Source organism: Triticum dicoccoides, chromosome 1B, assembly GCF_002162155.2.
Source record: "Triticum dicoccoides isolate Atlit2015 ecotype Zavitan chromosome 1B, WEW_v2.0, whole genome shotgun sequence".
NCBI classification, from domain to species: Eukaryota; Viridiplantae; Streptophyta; class Magnoliopsida; order Poales; family Poaceae; genus Triticum; species Triticum dicoccoides.
In genome coordinates, this window is record NC_041381.1 from 405,138,828 (window position 1) to 405,151,376 (window position 12,549).

The following is a 12,549-nucleotide window of genomic DNA, read 5'->3' on the forward strand; positions in this document are numbered from 1 at the left end:
CATTGTATGCACACGACGCTCATCCTGTTAGATCTCCCCGTCGCTCGCTGGCTTGCTTGTAGCAGCAAGCAAGCGCGCACATTCCGATCTCGGCTCACTTACATTACATCCAAATTCCACCTTAGATTCGCACTCCTGCTTGTCACTCCTCTGCACTGACGCTTGGGCACTTGCTATCCGCCTCAAACTAAATTTCTCAGCTCTCAGCCCAGCTCCCTAAATTGGTCAACCATTTTTTTCCCTCATTTCAAGTCCACAATTTTTTTTCCTCGTTTCAAGCCCACGGTCTGGTCACCTTTAACTTGGTTCATCTGTTTCTCCATGCATACAGGTCTCATCAGCAAATCACAACGGCAAACCCTTCAACTGGAAGGCTCCTGCTTTATCTTGGGTCAGCTCCTCATATTACTTCCTACCAGTCTCATGGATGCAGACAAACCTACTATGTGATGAACATTTTCTTATGTCGCAACAAAATTAACACTCCTTTTCACTGCAGCGTTTGAGTTCTTGGAGAGCATTGCCTACGCTGGTATTGCCCTCAACTTGGTAGTATATCTTGGGAAGGTCCTTCACGGAACTACCGCTTCAAATGCTGCAAATGTCGATACATGGAACGGCACCACGTTCCTTACGCCCGTCCTTGGAGCGTTTCTTGCTGATACATACTGGGGGAAGTACAAGACCGTCGCCATCTCCATAATATTCTATCTTACTGTAAGTACATGCATTCTATTACTTCAGACCTTGCTCTCTTTTATGCCCATTTTGTTGCAGTCATTATGTGTGATTTCTTAGCTCCTCAATTTGTCTGTCAACAAATAGGGGTTGCTCATCATTACTGCTTCGGCGATCATTCCATCTTTACAACCCGCCGCATGTGAAGGAACTTCATGCCCTCCTGCCACAGGGTTTCAGAATTTTGTCTTCTTTACTGCACTATACCTTGTCTCGGTTGGGACTGGAGGGGTTAAATCAGCTTTGCTCCCCCTTGGAGCTGATCAGTATGATGATTCAAACCTTGAGCAGAGTAAAAAGAAGCAGGCTTTCTTTAGCTGGTTCTTCATTGCCATTAACCTTGGCGTCTTCATCTCGGGGACAGTTGTTGTATGGATACAGCAAAATGTTGCTTGGTCACTTGGATTCGGCATCTCATCGATATGCCTCATTATCGCCACAGTTGCCTTCTTGGCAGGAACACCAATCTACAGGGTTCAACTTCCTACTGGAAGCCCACTTAAAAGTCTTGTAGCGGTGTTTGTTGCGTCATTTAAAAAGAGAAAAGTGGAGGTTCCTGCTGATAGCTCAATATTGTTTGATGGAAATGATGCCGACTTAACCAATGAAGCACCAAACAAATTGGCACATACTGAAGGATTCAGGTATGTTTATCATATGACGGAATCCAAGGCTGCTAGCATAGCGGACAAGTTAGTTTAAATTTGTCTGTTTAACAAAAGAAACTTAGTTCGCATGTTTTCTAGAATTCCCCACTAGCTGCAAATAGACATCTGGAAGGTGTAATATCCCCCTTAACATTATTTTACGAAAATAGGGTCAACAAATATTTATGAAATTAGTAGCGGCTTTTATGTTCATTTTCTTATAATGAATGATGTTGTTAGAGCTATTAGAAAAGATCTTTGTATCAAAAAGTTACATTGTCATGTAGCCTTGATTTGTTCATGTGAATCTCAAAGAGAAATAAAGCTCAATTTTCCCTTATATCGTACTCTTCATCAACCACAACCCCCGATTGTAATTAGTCAGAACAATTTGGCATGAAATATATCAGTCCTAATCAGCCCCATCTCATCTACCAGATAGAATTAAATGTCTCTCGCAATATTGTGGATGTGAGTCATGTTATGTTATGATCAAACATTAGAATTTTGTGTGGCTGTGTGCATTGCAATGATGCAGAGGCCGGGTATTACCCTCCTTTCCACACACAAAAAAAAAACATTAGATTTTTTGCATGTGTAATACAGCCTAAAACCACAACTTAGTTTCTGTAACGCTTTAGATATAATCATGGACTCGTGGTGAAGATTGTGTTTTGCAATTTGAGTCATTTTGTTACCTTTTAGTTGAATATGTATTCTGCACTTTGACATTTGAATTCTTTCAGGTGCTTAGATAAGGCTGCTGTAGTCTTAGGGGACCAAGAGATAAAGTGATGCGGAGCATCCTTCCATCATCCCCATGGACTCTACAGCAACACATCCAATCCCTCAAGGACCTATGACTCGAGCACGTGCAAGAGCTCTTGAAACCGAGGTGACATCACTCCTCTCACAATTCCCTTTCGATTCACATGAGACATGGTTACTACCTCAAACGGAAACGCTATGCATACTCAGGTACCAAGGAGTTCACCGTGAAGAAGCTAGGAAGCAAGGAGAACCGGAAGCGGAAGACATGCATGAAGACGGAGAGGAAAAAGCACCAAGGACCAGGGTGGCCGGACGATCCGGACGGCGGCCCGGACGATCCGGACAGAGCCCGGACGATCCGGACCCCGGCTCGGACGATCCGGCTAATTCGACCGAAGACTACAGAAGCCTCCCCCCTGAAGCCGGATCATCCGGACCCCGTCCCAGATCATCCGGACCCTGCCCGGACGTCCGGACCGCCAGCCGGACATCCGGCCCTGCGCCTCCACCAGCCGAGTCTCCGGATCATCCGGGCCTCCACCCGGATCATCCGGGCCTCCACCCGGATCATCCGGACCAGCCCGGATCATCCGGCTCCGGACCCGGATCATCCGGCCAGCGCCTGTGTGCGCGTGTTGGGCTGAGCCCGTGTACCCCTTCGCCCCCTAGCCTATAAATAGGACTCCTCCTCCTCCTTTTGAGACTTAGCATTGGATTAGCTCATGTTTGTGTGAGAGCCTTTGCTCATCCACTTGGATACTTCTCCTCGGAGATCAGGACCTCTCCGGAGAAGATCCCCAAGCGGATTCAAGACCCCTCTTTAGGGAAGAACATCAAGGCCTCCTCTTGGAGAAGAATGATTCCGTTGTATCCTTTCCCTTTGTTGATTGTGGATCATATGTATCACTTATGTGTGTGGTGATCTAGCACTTGTGTGATCGATTCCTTGTTGGTTGAGTGATTCTCTCTCGTTTTCCCCGTGTTTTCCCTTTGTGCTTCCGCGTGTTCTTCGTGTCTCCCCGTAGGATCCACTCCAAATGTGAAAGATCGACGCTATAGGGTTTCACCCTACATCATCATGGTATCATGAGCCACGTTGATCACGTTTTGGAGCCCCTACCCCTCTTTTTCTAGCTTGATTTTGTTGTTTTCGTCCTAAATCCGAAAATCCCCACCAAAAATAGCCCCAAAATTTTTTGTGATTTGTTAGTTTTGATGATGTTTTGTTGATTTTGATCCGTGGATTCGGTGTGTAACTCGTGGATCTTGCTTTTCCCCACCTTCTCCACCTAGAAATCCATCCAAAATCCGCGAAATCATCAAATTTCTCCCCGTTTTCGTGTTCTTCCCGAGCAGTTCCCGAGCGAGATTGACCTGCCCGGATCATCCGGACCTCGACCCGGATCATCCGGACATGCCCGGATCATCCGGCTCCTGGCCCGGATCATCCGACTTCCTCTGCCGAAACTGCAGTTTTGCAGTCCTCCTCCACCACCCCAACCACCACCACTTCCACCTGCCAAACCCCAGCAACACAACCTCCGTACTACCATTCGACTTTGGGTTCGACAATTTGAGTGAGATTTCCGTGTCCTTTTGTGTTTCGGCTATTTAGGCGCGGTGCGACATCAACAACTACCGCTCATTTTCGTCGACTACTCATCTTCGCTACGGACGGTAACTTCGACGACATCTTTGTCATACCTTGCAATTGCATTGATAACCATCATATACCATCTTTTGCATTGCTTACCCATCGAGACTAGCCATTGAGTATTGCCGGCAACGTGACTTGTGCACATTAGTAAGCATACCCCATATCATATATATCATCGTGGTGCATATCTCGGAATCAACTTGTGTGTCACAAAGTTGTCATCGCATACACAATTGCTATCTTGGTTCGTGAAGTTTTCATAAGAAAAGAGCTCACAAGAGAAAGAGCCACTCAAGCTTTTAAGCAAAGAGGAAAGATAAGCAAAGAGCTTATGAACAAGAAGCATAGCATCATACAACATTAAGATTGTCATATAAGATCATCTTGGATCATTGCACCGAAATACCATACATATAGCATACTTGGGATAGAGATCGTTGCATTTTTGCCTAGTAGGTTGTGCACAAGCTCCGTATCCGCCTATTGTGCAATCGTGCTAGCGTCTCTCTAGTATTGTGCAACAAGAGCATTTTCGTGGATTCCACATTTTGGCTCACTTTTGGTTTGCACAATCCCATTTATCTATTTGCGTGTGTGTTTCCGTGTACCACTACTTGCTTGGTCTACTTGTTACATTTGCGAATTTGCGAATCCTTTTCAACATTTTTGAGTCAAGCTAACAACTGCAATCAATTTTGTGCCACCATCCTAACCAAGCTCCACCAAAAGCTTTTACTTGTGTAGGTGTGAGAATCGACAAGGATTGGTACCAATAGTGCTATTTCATTGTCCACATTTGAGTGAACTTGATTCATCTTCAACTTAGGTCAAAGGTACATTGGTATTAGTTCTTCTCCTTCTACCACTCACAATTTTACTTGGTATGATGGATAGGCCAAGTTCTTCTACAAATCCACCTCTCATCGAGAACGGCGACGACATGTCATCATTCGTCACAAAGAGCCACCTCTTTGGTGCTCAAAGGGCGTTACACCAAGAGCAACAAGCTATGAGCGACCGCATCGACAACCTCGCCACCGACTTGCGACTCTCCGAGCAACGTATAAGAGACTACTTCGACGACAAGTTCGACTCTCACAAGCAAGAAAATGATGCAAGAATGGACGAGATCCGCGCCTTGATGAGGAACCGGCATCATTCCACTTCTTCCTCCTCAAGACGGAGCCGCTCGAGTCGACACCCCGATGACACCTTCTCCGGCTCAAGTACACCGTCATCGACCATTCTTCGACGAGCCGCGCGTCAAGACCGTCATGCATCTCGGAACCCACTACAAGACAAGCATCCACAAGAGCAAGTCGATGAGCAAGTCCCTCGTCCTCCATCAAACCAAGTGGCTTTTGCTCAAGCTCAAGAACGACAACGACTACGGCGACAAGAAGAAGAACGAGCGCGTCTACACCAAGAACAACAAGACGCCGAGGCTCAACGTCTTCAACAACAACAACGTGAAGCGCAAGCTCTGGAGGCGCAACGTGCCCTTCAAGAATCAAGTCGAGCCATCGCCAACCGCAATCGCGAACGGCGCAATCAAGAGGAAGCCCTTCGAGAAGAAATCCAAGAGAGGAACTACCATCCGCGTGCGCAACGGCAAGCTCCACAAGCCCCTCCTCAAGCTCGTCGAGCTCCCCTTCAACCTCAAGTTTAACAAGAGCAAGTTGATCATGGACTTCCTCCGCGCCAAGAGCAACATGAGGATGACTACCCTCCACGCCAAGGACGTCATCATCACCATCGCCAACAACACAATGAAGAGCAACGCTATGGCAAGCTCAAGTTCACAATGCCCAAGTTCAAGGGAAGCAATGATCCGGAAGAGTACCTCTCATGGGCATTGAAGGTCGACAAAATCTATCGTTTGCACAACTATGAGGAAGAGAAGAAGATCGCTATGGCATCACTTGAGTTCCAAGACTATGTGCTCATATGGTGGGAACAAGTCCTTGAACGCCGGGAAGCAAGAGGTGAACCTCCAATCACCACTTGGGCTCAAATGAAGGATGTCATGCGAGCACGTTTTGTGCCAACCTACTACAACCGCGATCTCTTCAAGAAGCTACAACTCCTCAAGCAAGGAACAAAGAGTGTTGAAGAATACTACAAGGAAATGGAGATTGCCATGATTCGAGCCAATGTCACGGAAGATGATGAGCAAACAATGGCACGATTCTTGAATGGACTCAATCATCCCATCAAGAAGATCGCCGACTTCCAACCCTACTCCAACCTCATTGAGCTCGTGCATCAAGCTACAAAGGCGGAACGTCAAGTGCAAGATGACTTCAAGTACGCCAAGTACTCCTACAAGACACACGGCTTCTCCAACATCCAAGCTTCAACAACTCCTCCAACTTCGACATCAACCAAACCTTCTCCAAGCAACGACGACAAGTCAAGTTACAAGAAAACTTCCACAAGTTCAAGTCGTCTTCCTCCTACTACAAGCAACTTCAAGCCGCGTGCTTCATCATCTACTCCGACCGATGAGACCATCAAAACAAGCTCCTTCAAGTGTTTCACTTGCGGCGGCCGAGGCCACAAGTCCTATGAATGCACCAACAAGCGCACCATGATCCTCAACGACGACGGCACCTACGACTCAATGAGTGAAGATGAAATGGAAGCTATTGAGCAAGTGGCCATGCAACGGCGCGTGAACGAGGATGAAGATGATCAAGTCTTTTGTGATGAAGATACGAGCCCCGCTCTTGTTGTCTCCAAGGTCTTGACACTTCAACATCAACAAGAAGAAGACCAACGATGCCACATCTTCCACACAAAGGCCGACATCAATGGAAGGTCCGTCAAGGTCATCATCGATGGAGGTAGTTGCCACAACTTGGCAAGTGAAGAACTATGCTCCAAGCTTCAATTGATCAAGAAGAAGCACCCGCACCCCTACAAGGTTCAATGGCTAAGTGACTCCGGCACTATACGAGTCGAGCATACGGTCCAAGTCTCTTTCCAAATAGGTGCTTATGAAGACACTTTGGAATGTGATGTGGTCCCAATGACCGTTTGCCACCTCCTTCTTGGTCGACCATGGCAATTCGACCGTGGTGTCATCCACAATGGGCGAACCAATCACTATAGCTTCAAGATGAAAGGGAAGGAGTATGTGCTACGACCTATGTCTCCTAGTCAAGTGATAGCCGACAAGCAAGCCACCCACCATGGAGAGAAGAGTGAGAGCCACAAGCCAAATATGAGCGCCTCTTCGCCTAGAGAGAAAAACCTCATCATATTTGCCACCAAAAGTGAGATAAGAGAATTGTGTGAGAACCCATCGAGTGTGATGCACTTTGTCCTTGTGTGCAAGGATGGAGAACCAAAAACTAACACTTCTCACGAGCTACCTTTAGTGTTTCAATCTCTTTTGCAGGAATTCCAAGATGTTTTCCCCGATGAGCTACCTCCGGGTCTACCTCCTCTACGAGGCATTGAGCATCGAGTCGACCTCATCCCCGGAGCACCACTTCCAAACAAAGCTCCATACCGTGTCAATCCCGAAGAAACCAAGGAGATTCAATGGCAAGTACAACAACTCATCGACAGCGGTCATTCTTCTCTTCGTTTGTTACTTTTGCAAGAGGCTCATGGAGGTGGACTCATGGGACACTTTGGACGCGACAAGACTTTCGCCACGCTCTCCAAGAACTACTTTTGGCCAAAGATGTTCTGCGACGTCTCACGCTTCACCACACGATGCTCCACATGTCGCAAAGCTAAGTCAAAAGCTCAATCCCATGGTCTTTACATGCCACTTCCTATTCCTTATCAACCTTGGGAAGACATTAGTATGGATTTTGTACTTGGTTTGCCTAGAACTCAAAATGGAAAGGATTCTGTGTTTGTCGTTGTGGACCGATTTTCTAAGATGGCACATTTCATTCCTTGCAACAAGATAGACGATACTTCACATATTGCAAATCTCTTTTGTAGGGAAATCTTGCGCCTCCATGGAGTACCAAAGACAATCGTCTTCGACCGCGACGTCAAGTTCTTGAGTTACTTTTGGAAGACTCTATGCGCCAAGCTCGGAATCAAGCTCTTGTTCTCATCCGCATACCATCCTCAAACCGACGGCCAAACGGAGGTGACGAACCGGACACTATCCACTCTACTTCGCGTGTTGATCAAGAAGAACATCAAGGAGTGGGAGGCGTGTCTACCCATCGCCGAGTACGCCTACAACCGCGCAAGACATACGACTACCAGCAAGTCCCCCTTCGAGGCCGTCTACGGCTTCAACCCATTGTCCCCATTGGACATTCTACCTCTTCCTCTACAAGAGCGCACCAATCTCGACACAATTGCCCGTGCAAGCTACATCAAGAAGATGGATGAAGATACAAGAAACACCATCAAGCACCAAGTACAACGACTAGCGACCAAGCTCAACATCAACAAACAACCCATGATCTTCAACATAGGCGATCTCGTGTGGCTACACCTTCGCAAGGAACGCTTCCCCAATGAACGCAAGTCCAAACTACTACCTCGAGCCGATGGACCCTTCAAGGTGTTAGCACGCTACAACAACAACGCCTACAAGCTCGACCTACCAAGCAACAAATACAACATGAGCGACACCTTCAACGTCAAAGACCTCTCGCCTTTCCATGGTGATGAAGATCTAGATCCGAGGTCGGATCCTTTCGAAGGGAGGGGATATGATGTGGAGCATCCTTCCATCATCCCCATGGACTCTACAGCAACACATCCAACCCCTCAAGGACCTATGACTCGAGCACGTGCAAGAGCTCTTGAAACCGAGGTGACATCACTCCTCTCACAATTCCCTTTCGATTCACATGAGACATGGTTACTACCTCAAACGGAAACGCTATGCATACTCAGGTACCAAGGAGTTCACCGTGAAGAAGCTAGGAAGCAAGGAGAACCGGAAGCGGAAGACATGCATGAAGACGGAGAGGAAAAAGCACCAAGGACCAGGTGGCCGGACGATCCGGACGGCGGCCCGAACGATCCGGACAGAGCCCGGACGATCCGGACCCCGGCCCGGACGATCCGGCTAATTCGACCGAAGACTACAGAAGCCTCCCCCCTGAAGCCGGATCATCCGGACCCTGCCCGGACGTCCGGACCGCCAGCCGGACATCCGGCCCTGCGCCTCCACCAGCCGAGTCTTCGGATCATCCAGGCCTCCACCCGGATCATCCGGACCAGCCCGGATCATCCGGCTTCGGACCCGGATCATCCGGCCAGCGCCTGTGTGCGCGTGTTGGGCTGAGCCCGTGTACCCCTTCGCCCCCTAGCCTATAAATAGGACTCCTCCTCCTCCTTTTGAGACTTAGCATTGGATTAGCTCATGTTTGTGTGAGAGCCTTTGCTCATCCACTTGGATACTTCTCCTCGGAGATCAGGACCTCTCGGAGAAGATCCCCAAGCGGATTCAAGACCCCTCTTTAGGGAAGAACATCAAGGCCTCCTCTTGGAGAAGAACGATTCCGTTGTATCCTTTCCCTTTGTTGATTGTGGATCATATGTATCACTTATGTGTGTGGTGATCTAGCACTTGTGTGATCGATTCCTTGTTGGTTGAGTGATTCTCTCTCGTTTTTCCCGTGTTTTCCCTTTGTGCTTCCGCGTGTTCTTCGTGTCTCCCCGTAGGATCCACTCCAAACGTGAAAGATCGACGCTATAGGGTTCCAAACTACATCATAAAGGAGAGCCTTTCCGGGCGTCCATGGATGCTATGCACTGTAACTCAGGTGGAGGAAGTGAAGATCCTTGTTCGGATGCTTCCAATATGGTTCACCAGCGTGTTCTACACAGCTTCGATGTGCCAAACGGCCACCACCTTCATCCAACAGGGGAACAAAATGAACACAAAGATTGGATCCTTCTCCGTCCCTCCTGCTTCCATGAACTCGGCCTCGGTGATCTTCATGATGATCTTTGTCGTGATCCAGGACAGCATTGTGATCCCAATGGCCAGACGATACACCGGAAATGTGGCAGGGCTCACGCAGCTAAGCGGATGGGCGTCGGCCGGTTCTTAGCGGTCCCGGCGCTCGCCGCGGCCGCGCTGGTTGAAATGTGGAGGCTGCGCAGCATCGGTGCCGGCCACAACCTGAGCATAGCATGGCAGCTCCCCCAGTTCATGCTCATCGCCTGCTCCGACGTGTTCTGCGGCATAGCTCAGCTCGAGTTCTTCTACTCGGAGGCTCCCATGTCGATGCGGAGCCTGTGCTCTGCATTCTCGTTCCTTGCAATGTCGCTTGGCTATTACCTGAACTCGATGATCATCTCGGCCATCGCTGCTCTGTCGAAGAGCGGGGGCGGGCAGGGCTGGCTTCCCGCCGACTTGAACGACGGGCATCTCGACTACTACTTCTGGCTGTGGGCGGGGATCGGCGCGGTGAACTTTGTTGTGTACACGGCATTCGCCAAGAATTATACGGTGAAGAAAGTCGAGCACCGGTGAACGCGGTTTGCTGTCGGTCACAGGCGTACGTTTTTTATCCTCTTTGTTGTGTATGTACTGTCTGCAAAACCACTTTGATGTAATTAAATACCGCCGAAGTTCCTGTACTTGTGTTCGTTTGAATAAAAAGTGCCTTTGGAACACAAATGAAACAAAGCTACTCCCTCAGTCCCATAATGTAAGAAACGTCTTACATTATGGAACGGAGGGAGTAGCTCTGTTTGCAGCTGCATACCCTCTTTATCATTTTTATTTGGGTGAGGTGTAAGAAATGTGAGAACTGAACGTTGGCTTAGTGGCAGGTATTCCGGCCGTCGAACCCGCCCAGGCGCCCACCCGCCTTCGAATTCTCACGTTGGTGCTGGAACTGGACCATATTTCTGCACTTTTGGTGTAACCAGCAATACATCTCTGGAGCGGTTCTTGTTGACCAGCAACACATTTGCAGATCACACTTGAATCAATGTGCCTAGACCAGTAGTTGAGGAATTGGTTGGGATTGATGAGAGTCACATGGCGAGGTTGCCCGTCGCCAGCATTTCCAGGAAACCCAAGTAGCCAGGCAAGTTGCAAGTTGAGCTGGATCGGCAATAGACTAAGTAGTGGCCGTGGACGCGGACAGACGCAAGGTTGGGTCATTGGCTGCTTGTTTTAGCTCACCCATCGAGCTAATCTTTTTGACGCGAACAGCAGGAGCTCTGCCTTTGCATTATAGAAGAGGAAAAATGGTCCAGTTAATAGGGAAACCGGACCCGAAAACCATACCACGCACGGTTAATATGGGAAACCGGCAAAAACCACACCCAACAACTCATGGCACATCATCTGTGCCGGAAAACAAGAGCCCCCAGACCTAGGAACGGAGGCCATGCGTTGTATCCAACAAAGACGAACTCCGCAAACACCCACAAACTCTCTACAATGACAGCACACCGAAATGCACCCTCGCAACAGAAGTGGTCAAGCATTGGCCTGAACTAATGCGCGCACCGCCTCGATCGCCTTGGGCGTGTGTTCCTTCTTGTACATCTGCAGATAGTGTTGCATCTTCTCATTCAGGTCTTCCTCAGATGCTTTTCCTTTGCTTTTGAGTGTTGGAACCTCTCCAAAGGCCTCCGCCCGCCTATACTCCGCGCGCTTGGCTACAGGAATGTCGCAATCTTTGTTTTTCTTGTCCAAACGGCAGCTTCGTCGCTCTAAGAGAGAAGGGGCAGCCTCTCCCACCTGCAAAACTTGCGGCGAGCTGGACACAGTGAGAGCAAGCTCTTCGAGGAACTCCCCCCACTGAGAGGAGGCTCTCCCAAGAGGCTCATCTGCATCCATCTGGATCAGCCCCTTTGAAGGCATCCCGGTGCAAGGGGCACTGGAGACCTTCGGCTCCTCCAGTGTCGACATCCCGGGTAGGACAGAAGCCAAGTCAGGAGGATCATCCTCGAGCATGACCTTTTCCAAGGCAGGCGAATCATCAACGGACTGAGCCTTCTCACTCAACTCAGCTGAGCAGCTAGCCACAACAAGCGCACTGTAATCCTCTCCAACGGCCACAACAGGAGGAGCAGATTCAACATTGGCAAGGTCTTGGCTGCCCCCGATAGCTTCCATAGGTTCCCATAGGCTTGAGACTTGAGCAGTCCAACTCTCCACAGCAGCAACCAAGTCTTGAAGAGGCTTGAACAGCACCTCAAGACGAGCAGCGAACAAGGCCTGTAGCTCAGCGCCGAGCGCCTCCGCCTGAGCTGCAAGAAGTGGCCGCAATGGCTCAAAAACAGTAGGGGGCACGCCGGGGTCAGCCGCCGGCACGACACCATCAGTCGCAGGGCTGTCTTGATGAGAAACCACCGAAGCCCAAGAGCGACCAGGTTGAAGTAGTGGGGCTGGAGGCGATCTGCTGCAAGGGGGAGGCCGTTGACGAGGCCCGGTAGGCGCGAGGGGGGGACGGCGAGGCTCTGAACCGGCAGGATGCCGTGCCAAGCACTCCCGCTCGCGATGGCCGGAGTGGCCACATCCCAAGCACCGGACAGGGCCGCGGCAGCCCGCGACGTAGTGGTCCGACGCCAAGCACCGAAAGCAGAGGCCGAAAATCCTCTGCTTGAAAGTGCGAGGCAGTCCAGCATCCTTCCTGGGAGGGGGAGCAGCCACCTTCTCCAGGCTCGGGGCGGCGCCGTCTCCCAACCTCCACCCAAGCCGGGGCGGCCGGGGCCAGAGCGGCGGGCGCCGGGGTCGGAGCCGCAGGGGCCGCAGCGGCCAGGTCCGGGGCGGCCGGG